Consider the following 15188-nt stretch of genomic DNA (forward strand, 5'->3'; position numbering starts at 1 on the left):
AATACCCAAGTTTTGTAGCAACATGGATGGGACTGGAAGAGATTATGCTGAGTGAAATAAGTCAAGCAGAGAGAGTCAGTTATCATATGGTTTCACTTATTTGTGGAGCATAACAAATAGCATGGAGGACAGGGGAGTTAGAGAGGAGAAGGGAGTTGAGGGAAATTGGAAGGGGAGGTGAACCATGAGAGACTATGGACTCTGAAAAACAATCCGAGGGTTTTGAAGGGGCGGGGGGTGGAAGGTTGGGGGAACCAGGTGGTGGGTATTAGAGAGGGCACGTATTGCATGGAGCACTGGGTGTGGTGCAAAAACAATGAATACTGTTACGCTGAAAATAAATTTAAAAATTAAAAAAAAATAAGGAAATAAAAATACAAGATTTTGCATTACTTAAGTCTTTCCAAGGTATGTGCTGGTTCAACACAAACTTTGTCAGATGCAGCTTGTGACCAAACATCATGCACAATACCTCCATAGCAGCAGAGCACTGAGCCCACTCCCACCACAGCCCTGATCGTTTGTGTATAATATTTTGAATATCTGGAGGAATGTGAATAGTATAAAGAAGAGGAGAAAAGAGGAACAGCACAAGTGCTTGGCTGGGAGGAAACCAGTTGAAGTTGTGCAGGGAAAGCCTTGAACATGTGATTGGTGCAAAGCCAAGCATTGGCAATGTTCTTTAATGAGAACATCTGGTGGAACCCCACGGTAGGGTTTTCATCAGCCTTGAGCTGGCCCACAACCATGCTGTTGATGCAGCTATCTGTCATGGGCTGCTGGTTCTGCACTGTGATGCTGTGCTGGGTTTTCTGAAACGGAAGACTAGACAAACTCTCCACAATGGCAGCTTTCCTCAGGAATTGCTGTCGCTCCCACGTAAGGCATGATGGGTCAATATAAATTGTGCCCAATGAATGAATGAATGAATCTGGATCCAATCTGCTCTCAAATAGGCTTGTCGGCCATTCTGAAACATCACCCAGCCTTGTTGAGACCCAAGGGACTGGCACGATGATGGCAGTGGTACGACAGCCTGTGTTAATAACTATTTCCTTTTTTTAAAAAATGTATTTATTTTTGAGATAGGGTGAGAACACAAGCAAGGGGAGGGACAGATGAACAAGCAGGCTCCTGCTGAATGAGGAGCCCGGCTCAATCCCAGGATGCTGAGATCATGACCTGAGCCGAAGTCAGAGGCTTAATCTTCTGAGCCACCCAGATGACTCCCTATGTTAAGAACTCTTAAATTCGGGAGGTGCATGGCCCCCCTTGGAGAAGCCAATGGTTTCCAGATAGCAAAGGATGTGCCCTATATGGGAAGCAGACTCCATGTATGCATGAAATCATGAGACAGCTTTATATTCACTTTCCACTGTCCCATTGAATGGCTTCGGCTATGCTATTTGTCCCCTGTAACCTTTCAGGGCACTCTCAGACAATACATACAACCTCAGTCTAGTAGTCAAGAACCAGTCTCTCCAGGTGGTTAGAGCTTGGAATGTGTTGTGATGCTATACTTCTTCCTCTTGGAGACCTGCCTACAGGGAAGAGTGATAGCTCCTTTTTCATTTTCCCCATCTGTTCCATCTGCCTCATCTTACCATCTTACTTCAGGATCCTTCTAATGTGGGGACCAGGAGAAAAAGAAGGGGTGGAGATACTGAGAAGTTCCTACATGGCACCAGCTGCAGTGCTCCTGGACTTGTTGGGAATTATGCAGTATACAGTTCTATGAGCCCCTTCCTGGCTTTCCCCCAGCCTCCACTGCTAGTAACCTCTCCTCCACAGCTCTCTTGGAAGCTGTGTTAGTTTCCTAGGGCTGCTGTAATGAGTTACCATCAACACTGGCTTAAAAACAACACACAGTTATTATCTCACAGTTCTGGAGATTACAAATCCTAAAATTAAGGTGTTAGCAGGGTTGCATTCCTTCTGGAAGCTCTGGAGAAGAACTCGTTTCTCTCATTTTCTCGCTTGTAGAGGACACCTGCATGCCTTAGCCTATATACCCTTTCCCATCTTCAAAGCCAACAGTGTGGCATCTTCAAATATTTCATCTGACCTCTGATTCTTCTGCCACCTGTCCTTCTCTGACTCTCTACCTCCCTCTCACAAGCATCCTTGTAATTATTTCAACCCACCCAGAAAATTGAGGTTCATCTCTCCATCTTAAGAGCCTTAACTTAATCATACCTGCAAATCCCCTTTGCTTTTGGAGGCAGCCTGTTCACAGATTCCAGAAATTGGACCGGAACATTCTGGGGGGAAGTTATTTTGTCTATCCCAGCAGCATTCCATCTGGTTGTTTGCCCCCTGGGAACGCCTTGGTTTCTTTTAGCTAAGGTGTATGGACTTTCCCACTCCAGCTCTCTCTGCTCAGACCAGTTCTGGCCCAGCCGTTTCTTGGGTGCCCAGCTGGAAAGCATTGAGTCAGTCTCAGCTTGTAGCCTTGGTGAGGTTCAGACAGGAGCCCACATTGCTTAAAACTTTCTCTCTGCTCTCCAACTCCTGACTGCTTTATTTCCTCAATATCTATGGATCTTTGCCTACTGTGAGAAATTTCACATTCTTCTCTAAAACCTCACTTTGAAATCTCTCTCAGTTAAAAAGACCATTTGAGGGGCAACTGGGTGGTTCAGTCGGTTAAGTGTCTGCCTTCAGCTCAGGTCAAGATCCCAGGGTCCTGGGACTGAGTCCCACAAAGTGCTCCTTGCTCCGTGGGGAGCCTGCTTCTCCCTCTCCCTCTTCCTGCTAACGCCCTCTGCTTGTGTTCTTTCTCTCTGTGTCAAAAAGAAAAAAGTCCATTTGAGCATTCAGAAACATCCACATAAAATGTTGTATGTAACTTTAGAGGGGTTATAGATACCCAAATTATACCCACTGTCATGGGCTCTGAATGAAGAATGTCATTTCCACACTCAAAGCTACTAACAATTTGGCCACATTCAGTGCTTCCATAGAGTAGACCCCTATGTAACTGCCTTCATGCTAGGTCCTTATTTTGAGATCTGATCCTATATTTCTACCTGGTTGCTGCAAATTTCTTTGAAAATCCCACTGTGTACTGAAGCTCCTCAAACTCAGGACCAGATCGTCCTTACTCCCCTCACACTGCTCATTTGAGTGTACCACATAACTGTCCCTTGGAAGTCCCAAAAGTAGCCACCAAGGCCCACCTAGTCCTCATTCACCATTTCCAGCCCACCTCCCACCATGGATCATTTATGGGTAACATGGACCAATGGCTTTATTGCCACAAGACAATGCATCTATGGGTACACTTTCTAGTACATTTATCTTATTAAAAAGAAAGAAAAGAAAAGAAAAGAAAGGAAAAGAAAAGAAAAGAAATTCTCCTACACTGTTGGTGGGAATGCAAGCTGGTGCAGCCCCTCTGGAAGACAGCATGGATGTTCCTCAAAATTTGAAAATAGAGCTACCCTATGATCCAGCAATCGCACTACTGGGTATTTACCCTGAAGATACAAAAGTAGTGATCCAAAGGGCCACGTGCACCTGAATGTTTATAGCAGCAATGTCCACAATAGCCAAACTATGGAAAGAACCTAGATATCCATCAGCAGATGAATAAATAAAGAAGATGTGGTATATATATACAATGGAATACAATGCAGCCATCAAAAGAAATGAAATCTTGCCATTTGCGACAATGTGGATGGAACTAGAGGGTATTATGCTTAGCAAAATAAGTCAATCAGAGAAAGACAATTATCATATGATCTCCCTGATATGAGGAAGTTGAGAGGCAATGTGGGGGGCTTGGAGGGTAGGAAAGGATAAATGAAAAAAGGTGGGATCAGGAGGCAGACAAACCATAAGAGACTCTTAATCTCACAAAACAAACTGAGGGTTGCCGGGGGGAGGGGGGTAGGGAGACTGTGATGGAATTATGGACATTGGGAAAGATATGTGCTATGACGTGTGTAAACCTGGTGATTTCACAGACCTGTACCCCTGGGACTAATAATACATTACATGTTAATTAAAAAAAAATTAAAAAAAATTCCCCCCCCAGAAAAAATAAAGAGGGAAGATGAGGACATACAGTGAAAAAAAAAAAAAAAGAACAAAAAAACATTCTTCCTGGCAGGAGGCTTTCCACATCCTACTGACAGTTGGTTTGGAGGCTGAAATTAAAAGTGGAGGGAGGGTAACTGCCCGCTGTCATAAAGTCTTCCTGTTCAACCTTGAACAGGACACTTAGTTTCAGGTTTACGTGGATTTGCCTAATGTGTTTCCTGCCACATGCTTGGATGCACTCCATTGGAAGAAGTTATCTGACCACCAAACTCTTACCTCAGTTTGAAGGACACGCTGAGGAAGTCTGCCTGCTTTGTTTCTAAAAGTCACACATTCTTTAGTGATTTTGTAAGTTCTCCAATGACGTCAACCTTAAAAATAAAACTGCCAGTTATTTTACTGGCAAAGCGAGTTTATTTGGAGATAGCAGAGGAATCGCACTTCAGGACATACACAGTATGGTGAACCATAGGATAGTCTGAAGAGACAAAAGGAAGGTCAGCTTTCATTGGGTTTTAGGAGGACATCAGGGAGGATTATTTTGAACAAAAGTTCACTGGAGAAGAACAAGTGTTTCAGACTGTGGTGGTTTCTCGTTGAGGGCAAGCAGTGCTTAGTGCACCATTGCTGGAACAGGGAGGGGTTTCCTCCTTTTTCTTAAAGGCAGGAGACGAAATTCCTATGTGAAAAATGTCCTCCTCGTCAAGATAATTTTTATCTTTTCTCTTCCTGCTGGTTCTGCTCACTGCCAGGAACAGTACGTGCAAGTGTTCCCTTTAGGGCTTCCCGACTCCATTTTAAATGAGGTGTCCTTTATGCATTTCCACATTTCCCCCTTTTGATTAAGATCTTCCCTAGAGTGCATCCCTGATCACAAGGATTTCCCCCATTTTGTGCCTTTGTCCTTTGTTGCCAGGAAAGCCCTGTCCTGGCTGTCACGTCCCATGTTGGAGGTAAAGTGCACTCACTGAAACTACTGAGGCCACATGTGAGCAACAAGGAAGGGTAGGAGGGATAAGTCTCGGGCCTTTTCCACCTACACTCTTTATCTTATCAACGTGGTAAACATTGGAGATCATCTCCACACATTGAAACAACATCATCCTCTTAGATGCATCCCTTCTGCAGACATTTGACAGGCAGCAGGTATGAAGTTGAAGAATAATTATGCAAAGTAGAATTAGAGTAATGTGGTAAATCCAGTTTGTATGATCATTCTAAGCCAGGAGCTGAAACCTGAAGGTAGCCAGCTAACTAGATCAAGATGATGGAATGTGAGGAGAAATTTGCCGTAACCTGTGTGCTTGCTCTCTGATCCTCTATAATTGAATTTCTGCTTCTCTAGAGGCATCGATCCATGTACAAAGGATGGAATTCACAACTGTATAAATCCTCTTTGTTCAGTAAGTAGATAATCAAGGGCCATGTGATTGTCTATAACTACTTTATCTGGCGAGTTAAATGATTACCACTGGGCGGCTACTGCTTTGGCTGTGGGACTGGCTAGCTTTCCTACTATTAGGGAGAGATTTCTGGTCATGTGTGGATTGGCATGTGAGAAAGGTGTTCCTTGTGGAGGCAGTTCTGGAGTCATGTATGCCTCCTGGAAGTTTTTGTTGAAGGTGGCTATGGAGGCTCAATGGCAGGGCAAGTGGGAAACTTCGGATGTGTATGGATGCTGACACGGACAGTTAAATGTGCCTATAAGCATTGACCCCTTGTTCACCAGCTATTTAAACGTTCCATATGCCCATGGGAAATGCTGTCTACTGCAAACAAAAATGAAACCAACTGAGGCACAAAAGACTCCAGCGAAAGTTTGGTTATTGGTAGATTCATTAACTGGAATTTCTTGATTGGCCTGTTCAAGTCATGGGATGCGGGAGTTTGGGATAGTTTCTGTGAGAAGCCATCCTTTCTAAAGCAGTCTTTTCTAAAAACCTCACAAAGAGGTGTAAACAACTTCTAAACCTTTGGCAGAGCTATAAATATCTGGGATGCCTAGCCTTATAAGTAATCCTAGCAAATGGAGGAAGTTCTTTTAAATGAAGATCACTGTCTGACTGCAAATCTGAAAAGACAAGGCCAAAATGTATGAGCCTATCAAAGAGTGATTGCAGCCTGGCCTTGAGGGGTTAAGATGGTGTGTGTACAGAATGGAAAAAGAATAGTTATTCTTGTACTGGCCTTTTCTGCTGGCTGCACAGACTCTTTTGTTACTCACCGTACTAGGTTATAAACATGTTAGATCATTCCACAGGAAGAAATAGAGTGTTTATTATGGTCTAGCACATACCTACATATATAAAACTGAAATAAAAGTTTAACGAACTGACATATATTTCCTGTTTTCAGTATATGCCATGCATGCACTCCATTTTGTACTGTATGAAATTATTTTTAAACATATCTATAGATAATAAGTCAATAATACATCATCTGTAAATTATAGATAAAACTGAAGATATATTATCCATATATCAATGTAGATACAAATAATATGCATATGTTCTACTTAAATAAATGTTAATAATAACTCAGGAACAGTCTGAAAAACAAGAAGTCACAGTAAATCCTTCTATAGTTGGTATAAGGCTTTCGTGAAAGTTTCATGGCTTCTCACTTTCCAAAGGAGTGTCTACTGCTTTGCCCAGATTCTTTCAGGTTTAATGCAGTTTGTGCAGAGTTAATTTCTGCATATTACGTTGTGTTCTAACATTTTCTCTTGATTTATTTTGTGTTCTCAGCTCTTCCAATCTTTTTTTTCCTTTTTTTTTAAGTTCTTTATTTATTTGCGAGAGTGTGAATGCGAGAAATTACAGAGGGAGGGGGAAAAGCAGACTTGATGCAGAGCAGGGAGACTGACGCGAGGTTCAATCCCAGGACCTTGAGATCAGGACCTGAGCTGAAGGCAGACATCCAACTGACTGAGCCACCCAGGCACCTCCTTTCCAACTTTTTTAAAACTTAATCTTTGCTCTGCTGATCTTGGCGGCATTCTTTCATGTGTCAGGGGGCTCACCTGGGTCCACTTGATTCTATTACACATGGCCTTTCATGCTTCAGCAGGGTAACTTAGGCATGTCCCATGATGGTGACAGGCTTGAAAGAGAATAAGAGGATGTGCTCTAGGTCCTTGGGGCTTAGGCTTGGAATTGGCCTACAGACACTTCTGTGACATTCCATGAAAAAGGCTAAGAGACTCCACCTCTCAGTGAGAGGAATTGTAAAGTCGCCTTTGCAAAAGGTGTGGATATAGGGAGGCTTAAAGAACTGTAACCATTCTATCAATCTAGCACAGAGTAATAATCCCAAGTAAAACTGTATTTTCCAATTCTTAAAATGATTATCACACCTGCTGTTCAAGACTATTATCTGTTCACACCTTCTCCCCTAAAAGATGAACTCTTTGGACTTATTATTTTTTTTTCCTGCTCTTCTCTCCCCCACCCCCACCCCAGGATGAGCATAGTAGGATGATTTTATTTCTTCTTTCCTCCATATTTACTCCTTGAGTTTGAGATTCATTTATTGACCGAGGGAGCTCAGTTATTCCAACACCATTTGTTGAAAGAGTGTTTTTCTACCTCGAATTGCCTTTTACATCAATGTAAAAAACGAGTAGGCTACCAGTGGTTATATTTCTTGACTATTCTGTTCCATGTATTTATCTACCACTTTGCAAGAACAATACTCTAGCTCTATAGGATTTGGGGGTGGTTTCCTTGGGATTTTCACAACATGATGCATGTACTCATATGATGTTTCTGGGCATACATATAATCATGTTGTATGTGAATAAGGAGAGCATATAGTTGAGTCATATTTTTATTCATTTTGACAATCTCTTAGTTTAGATCACTTATATTTAATGTAATTATTGATTGTGTTTGGATTGAGCCTACTATTTTAGTATTTGTTTTTGTTTGTTACCTCTTTTTAACTTTTCTGATTTTGCTAATATTTTGTACCTTTCCATTCATTTCAAAAGTGCTTGCCTTTACTTCTTTGAATGTTCTATAACTGTTGCTTTAAATTCCTTGTCAGACTGAATTATTTCAGCATTGGTGTCTTTTTAAAAATTGAAGTATAGTTGACACACAATGTTACATTAGTTTCAGGTGGACAAAGAGTGATTTAGCAAGTCTATATGTTATGCTGTGCTCACCACAGGTGTAGCTGGTGTAGCTACCATCAGTCACCATACAATGCTATTACAATACTATTGATTATAGTCCCTATGCTGTGACTTTTATCCCCATGACTTATACTTCTATAAGTATAACTGACTGAGCCACCCAGGCACCCTGACCTTGACATTTTTGAAGAGGCATTATACTGTGGAATTTCCCTAAATGTGTATTTGTCTAATTTGTGCAATAGCATGGCATCGTGGTAAGTGCTCTGACAGTACAGAAACCTGTCTGTGGATCTCTCCTGGTCTGGGTGCCCATTGGCCTCAGGGGACACACATCTCCCACCTCCTCTCAAGGCCCCAGTTCTGACCCTACCTCCTTGAAAAAGGAAAGCTCTGTTCTTTTTGTGGCTGTCTTGCCAGCTGTCTTGATCTCTCCCAACATTTTTTTAAAAATTTAATTTAATTTTTTCAGTGTTCCAAGATTCGTTGTTTATGTACCGTACTCAGTGCTCCATGCTATATGTGCCCTCCTTAATAACCATCACCAGGCTCACCCATCCCCCACCCCCTCCCAACTTTTGAAATAGTAACAATCAGACTCATTCAGAGCTAAGGAATAGGAATGTCCCTATAGAAAGCATATTTATTCACTGGATTATCATCCCAAGGACAAGACCAGAAGTGTGGGATGAGGCAGCAGAGAAGGGGCCTATTGGTCTTGGTCTGGGTTCCTCGAGCATTGAACTACATTGGTGCTTGGTCCTGGTTCTGACTTATAGCTGAATGACTGAGGAATAGAACTTTCTTTGCACCATTAAAAAAAACATTGCTATCTAAACTTTCAGATCTCAAGAGGATAAAATATTATTTTATTTACTTATTATTACATTTAATTAACCAACATATAATGCATCATTAGTTTTTGATATAGTGTTCAACAATTTATTAGTTGTATGTAACACCCAGTGCTCATTACCACAGGTGCTCCCTTAATACCCATCACCCTTTTTTACCCCATCCCCCTACCCCTTCCCTTCTGTAACCCTCAGTTTGTTTCCTGGAGTCCAGAGTCTTTCACGGTTTGTCTCCCTCTCTGATTTCCAACCCCTTCAGTTTTATTTTCCTTCCCCTATGGTCCTCCATGTTATTCCTTATGTTCCACATATGAGTGAAACTGTATGATAATTGTCTTTCTCTGCTTGGCTTATTTCACTTAGCATAATCCCCTCCAGTTTCAACCATGTTGATGCAAATTGTAGGTATTCATCTTTTCTGATGGCTGAGTAATATTCTGTTGTGTATCTGGACCATGTCTTCTTTATCCATTCATTTATTAAAGGACATCTTGGCTCCTTCCACAGTTTAGCTATAGTGGATATTGTTGCTATGAACATTGGGGCACACGTGCCTCTCCTTTTCACTATGTCTGTATCTTTTTTCTTTTTAAGATTTTATTTATTTATTTGACAGAGAGAGATCACAAGTAGGCAGAGAGGCAGGCAGAGAGAGAGGAGGAAGCAGGCTTCCCGCTGAGCAGAGAGCCCGATGCGGGGCTCGATCCCAGGACCCTGAGATTATGACCTGAGCTGAAGGCAGAGGCTTTAACCCACTGAGCCACCCAGGGGCCCCACTACGTCTGTATCTTTGGGGTAAATACCAAGTGCAATTGCTGGGCCATTGGGTAGCTCTATTTTTAACGTCTTGAGGAACCTCCATTTACTGTTTTCCAGAGTGGCTCTACCGGCTTGCATTCCCACCAACAGTGTAAGAGGGTTTTCTTTTCTCCACAGAGGATAAAATATTCTTATAATAGTTACTCTGTTGTGTTCTGTTGAGTTTTAATGTTTCCCTGGGAATGACTGATCTTAAATGTGATATAAGAATTGGACACCCAGGCAAGCATCAGGTGTTTTGAGATACATGGCACAGCTTTGAGAGGGGCCAACATTAGCCCCTGGTGGACAACACTGCTGTAGAAAGAAGCAGCACCCAGCTCAGGCCAGCTGGGAGACTGGCAGAGGAGATCCAGAAGGTTAGAGTTGATTTATGTTCAGGGGAGGGGTTCTCTTCCCTCCTGTTCTCCCTGCTGACACATGGGCTCTGGAGGGTGGTGCCAGCATGTGTGATGGGAGCAACATGGCCTTCCCTCCAGAACCATATGCTTCTCTCTTTTGTAACTGAGAATTTCCCTGAGCCTCTAATAGGTATATGTAATGTTTTTATTGTAACAAAAGATACATAACATGAAGTTTATTGTTTTAATCATTTTTAAGTTTACATTCTATTGGTATTAAGTACATTCACATTGTTGTGCAAACATCACCACCATCCATCCCTAGAACTTTCCCATTTTCCTAAACTTAAACTCTGCACTCATTAGATAGAAATACCTCATCTCTTCCCACCCTCTTGTCCCTGGCAACTACCTTCCCACTTCCTGTTTGTATGGATTTGAATATTCCAGGGTACTTCATATAAGTGAAGTCATACAATATTTGTTCTTTGGTGACTGGCTTATTTCACTTAACATAATGCCCTCATATACTTTGTGACAGAATTTCTTTTCTTTTTAAGGCTGAATAGTATTCTGTTGTATAGATATACAATATTTTGTTTATCCATTCATCTGTTGGTGGATATAGGTTACTTCAGACTTTTAGCTATTGTGCCTAATGCTTCTGTGGAGATGGATGAATACATATCTGTTCAGTCCTAAGCCCCATTCTGGAGCAGTAACTGTTGAACCCCAGTAGAATTCCCAGGGGTCCTGACCTGGGCAGCTCTCTGCTTTGTCTATGAGTCTCCAGTGAGTCCAGTCACCTGGAGGCTTGATCTCAATAGGGAAGGAGGGAAATGGTCCTGCTGACCTTCTTTTCACATAAACCTCCTAAAAGTCAAGGTTTATAAGAGAATTTCCCAGGAAGCAAGGACCACATCACTTCTGCTTCAGATTCTGGCCACCAGGCTCACAGGGCACAGGCATTCTGTAGATGGGCCATACCTAAATCTGAGAGGGATGAGAGGGTGGCCAAGGGAGGTTCCATCTACCTATAAATACCCACCAGGGCGCAGGGACCACCAGATTGAAGGAAAGCCTTCACCAGGACTGCAAATGAACTTAGAAGGCAGCAGTTCAACTCAGCACATCCCTACCTGCTCCTTGATGCTTAAACTCCCCTACCTGGGGACTCAGCCTTGTCTTCGTGGTGAGAACTTAGGCTATAGGCACTACTTACTGCCGCTGGGAAAGAAAGGTGGTGATGGACACTCCTGTGGTGTGGAACTGTATCATCTCTGTCTTGCTTGACTCAAAGCAAGACCTGGAGAGGAGAGAGGAGTGACAGGGCACCAGGGTGTGAATGGAGGGGTGGGAGGCAGTGACTTTCAGTGCCCTGGGGAAGAGGTGTTTCATTGCCTCAAATGGGGGACAAAACCTGGAGTTCAGCACCTGCCAAGAAGAGCTGTAGAAAATATCCCAGGACTTCAGTTGAGAGCATGAAGGGCCACGACCTGCATGTTAATTGGAAATAGACCAGTTTAAGAAGTGCCACTTCGAGTCTTCAAGGAACTGAAATGAAAACTCTAATTACGTAGAATTCTATAGCCAGCAAAATTTTTCTTGAAAAATGAAGGTAAAATAAAAACATTTCAGACCATCAAAAAGGAGAAGAATCTCAAAAATTTTAAAAGATCAAAAGGGTTCAGAGTATTTTTTTTAATTTAAACTTCATTTTATTTTTTCACTGTTCCGAGATTCATTGTTTATGCTTCACACAGTAGACAACTGCAATAAAAACAATCTGGAAAATTCTAGATCCTGTAAAGTTAGTAGTATATTTCTCAATAAGCCAAGGGTCAAAGAAGAAATCACATACAAAATAAGATAATACTTTCAATCAAAATATAATGAACATATGGCATAGCAAGGCTTCTGAGATGTAGCCAAAGCTTTATCATCTTAAAGTCCATATATTAACCATGCTTGAAGGACATGTCGGGGGTAGGGGGGAAGTTTGCTGAACCCTTAGGACAGGGCTCCCATGGAAGTACAGTTGTTTAGTGAGAAGACAATTTTTGAAACAACAACAACAACAACAAATTAACTAATTTAAAGATACATTATCAAGATCCAGCCAAAAACTAATCCTTAAGAGAGTTCTTTGGGAATAAGAAATAACCCCAGTGAAAATAATGTTGAAGGATGCAGAGCAGAAAGGTAAATATGTTATTAAATTCAATTAACTTAAGACAATCATACTGTTGTGGTCTTTCAAATATACAGAACTTAACCACTTGACAACAATAACAGGGAGTTAGGAGTAATAGTCTTCTAAGGTCTTTTCACCATCTCTGAAATGGTAAAAGTACTAATTTACATTAGATACAAGTAACTCAATGATGCTTGTCATAATTGTTAATAGTACCACAAAAGAAGAGTAAAATAAGGAGTAAATAAAGCCATGGAGAGGAATAAATGGAAACTTTGAACTTGAAAAAGAATGCAAGAAAGAAGAAAAGAAGGAACAGACAATGAGATGAATAGAAAACAAATATTTATATGGTCAATTGGAACCCAAACACATCAATAGTGGTGGTAATACTAGTTGTCAGTGATCAGTAATATGAGTCATTGTAGATGGAATAAACCCTCAAAATAAAAGACTTCTAGACAGATTTTAAAAACTGTTTGCTGCTCACAAAGCCACATCTTAATGATTAGGACACCAACCGTGAGTAAAAGGATAGACAAAGATGTATCATGAGAAAAATAATGACAACAATGGTGATGTAGGAGCTCTGATATCACCTAATGCAGACTGCAGAGCAAGAGAAGTCCCTTGGGATAAAAGGTACAACGAACACATAATGGTAAAATGTTTGACCACCAAGAAGGTATAACAGTTCTATTTGTATAAGCACTTAATGACAGAGTCTCATAATACATAAAGCAATCACTGTGAGAAAAGAACAAATTCATGATCAATCACAATGAGAGATTTTAACACATTTCTGAGCAATAGACAGAAAAAGAGACTTAAACCTGAACCCAAACCAAAGCAAACCAAACTCAATACAACAAAACAAAGCAAAAAAGGGTAAGTATATGGAAGGTTTGAAGGAAACGGTGTACTGAGTGGTATCTAACTCCTAAAAAATACAGAATATACCTTCAAGAACATATAGAATGTTGGTCATATTCTGAGCAATAAAACAAATCTCAACAAATTTCAAAGAAGTTAAATAATAGGGTATTTTCTGACTAAGGTGGATTTCAGCTGGAAGTCAACAGGAGAGAGGATGATTAGAAATTGGCTATGGTAGGAATTAAACAACACAGTCACAATAGCCCACAGATCAAGAAAGAAGTCACAGTGAAACTGAGAACATATTTTGAAGAGAGGGAAAACCAATCATAGCAAACTGGGGAGGATGAAGCCAGATGTACCTTCTGGCAGAGGCCAAGTCAGGACAGTAGATTAGACAGTTCCCCAACCTTCCTCATTGATGGCTGGCTACCCTGTACTCCCCTGGGTCCGGGTGGTGGGGGGCTCCAGCCAAGGTTGAAGGCAGCCTTGGCAACTGCCTCCAATCCCATAAATGGGCTCATCAGCATTCCCAGGAATCTATGTGACTTGTTCAGTTGATGCACTGCCATGGGAGCAAACAAGGTGGATACAATGCTCTGCAGGACGGGGACTGAAATAGCAACTCAGGCAGGCAGTCCTGGCAATGTGCAGGGAACAGAGCATGTTGCATGCATGCTTTGTGTCCAGGGTTTTTGTGACAAGGGGTGAAGTTGTGACCCCTCTTCCTCCATTCTTTCTGTTTGGTAATATGGAAGGGACAAGGCAGGTAGATGGACAGAGGCTCCAGTCAAAGGGGGGAGGTCAGCAGCTCTGAGAACAGGGCTGTGTGGGATCCGGAGATGTGGAGGGCAGCCCAGAAGCTGCTGCCACCCCCTCCTCCCATGTGTCCCCAGACCTTGGTGCTGACAAAAGACAGCATGTTCCTGAAGACGCCTCTGCTTCTGGTACTCATTGCGCTGGGAACTCATGTCTGGACCATTCAAAAAGAATTTGTAGACATTAGTAAGAACCATGATTATTTAGTGACATCTGTGGAGTTTGCTCTGGCTCAGTTCAGTGAAGACAACATGGAAGAACACTCATACAAGTTGTTGGAGGTTGGGCAGGCCCAGAAAAAGGAGGGTTGGAATCATTCTGTCCATGCCCAGATTATGGTCCCTGCATGAACAGCCCTGAGCTGGATGCCATGCCAGCAGGGCTCTGATAGGGAAGGTCTCACCTCTGCACCACATTCCTGAAGAAACTGAGTGTGGCCCCCTCCCTGCATAGAGCCCACCAGCTTCCATCAGTCTTTCCCATTTCCTGACCCTCTGCCTCTTCCTTGGACAGCAGCCAATCCTGGACACCTGGAGGATGTGGGAGCTCCTTGGGCACAGGTATTATACCTGTTCTCCCAGTCCTTGTGCCCTGTCCTAGCTCAGGGTCCGGGGACTGTGTAAGTGAGGTTGGGAATATGTGTGTGTGTGTGTGAGAGAGAGAGAGAGAGAGAGAAGGAGAGAGAGTTGTTAGTGTGTATTGGGGCATGAGTGGATATCATGTGTCAGTTACAAAAACTGAGCCCCAAACAAGTCAGCCTTCTAGATAATTCCAGGTCAGTCCAATGAGAGGCAGGTTACTCCTCACAGTGATTTCTGGCTACATTTCTAAGTTTGAGTTCTTAAATTTTCATGGACTTCTATTTAACAAGATGAAATGGTAACTTTTAATAACTTCTGATAGAAGCCTAACGAAACAAACACATGGAACAGCAGCTACTTCATAAATATCCAGTTCAGTGTTAACAAGAAGAGCCTTTCTGTGCAGCCAAATCCCACATAAAGAGACAAACATCCTCAGCCCCTACATCCAGGACCCCCTACATCCCTGTCTAGATGCTGCCCTGAAAGGGACCACCAGCTGCGATGGCTCATCAGTGCACT

This window comes from Lontra canadensis, unplaced genomic scaffold (genome assembly GCF_010015895.1).
Source record: "Lontra canadensis isolate GAN:19392208 unplaced genomic scaffold, GSC_riverotter_1.0 scaffold16, whole genome shotgun sequence".
NCBI lineage: Eukaryota > Metazoa > Chordata > Mammalia > Carnivora > Mustelidae > Lontra > Lontra canadensis.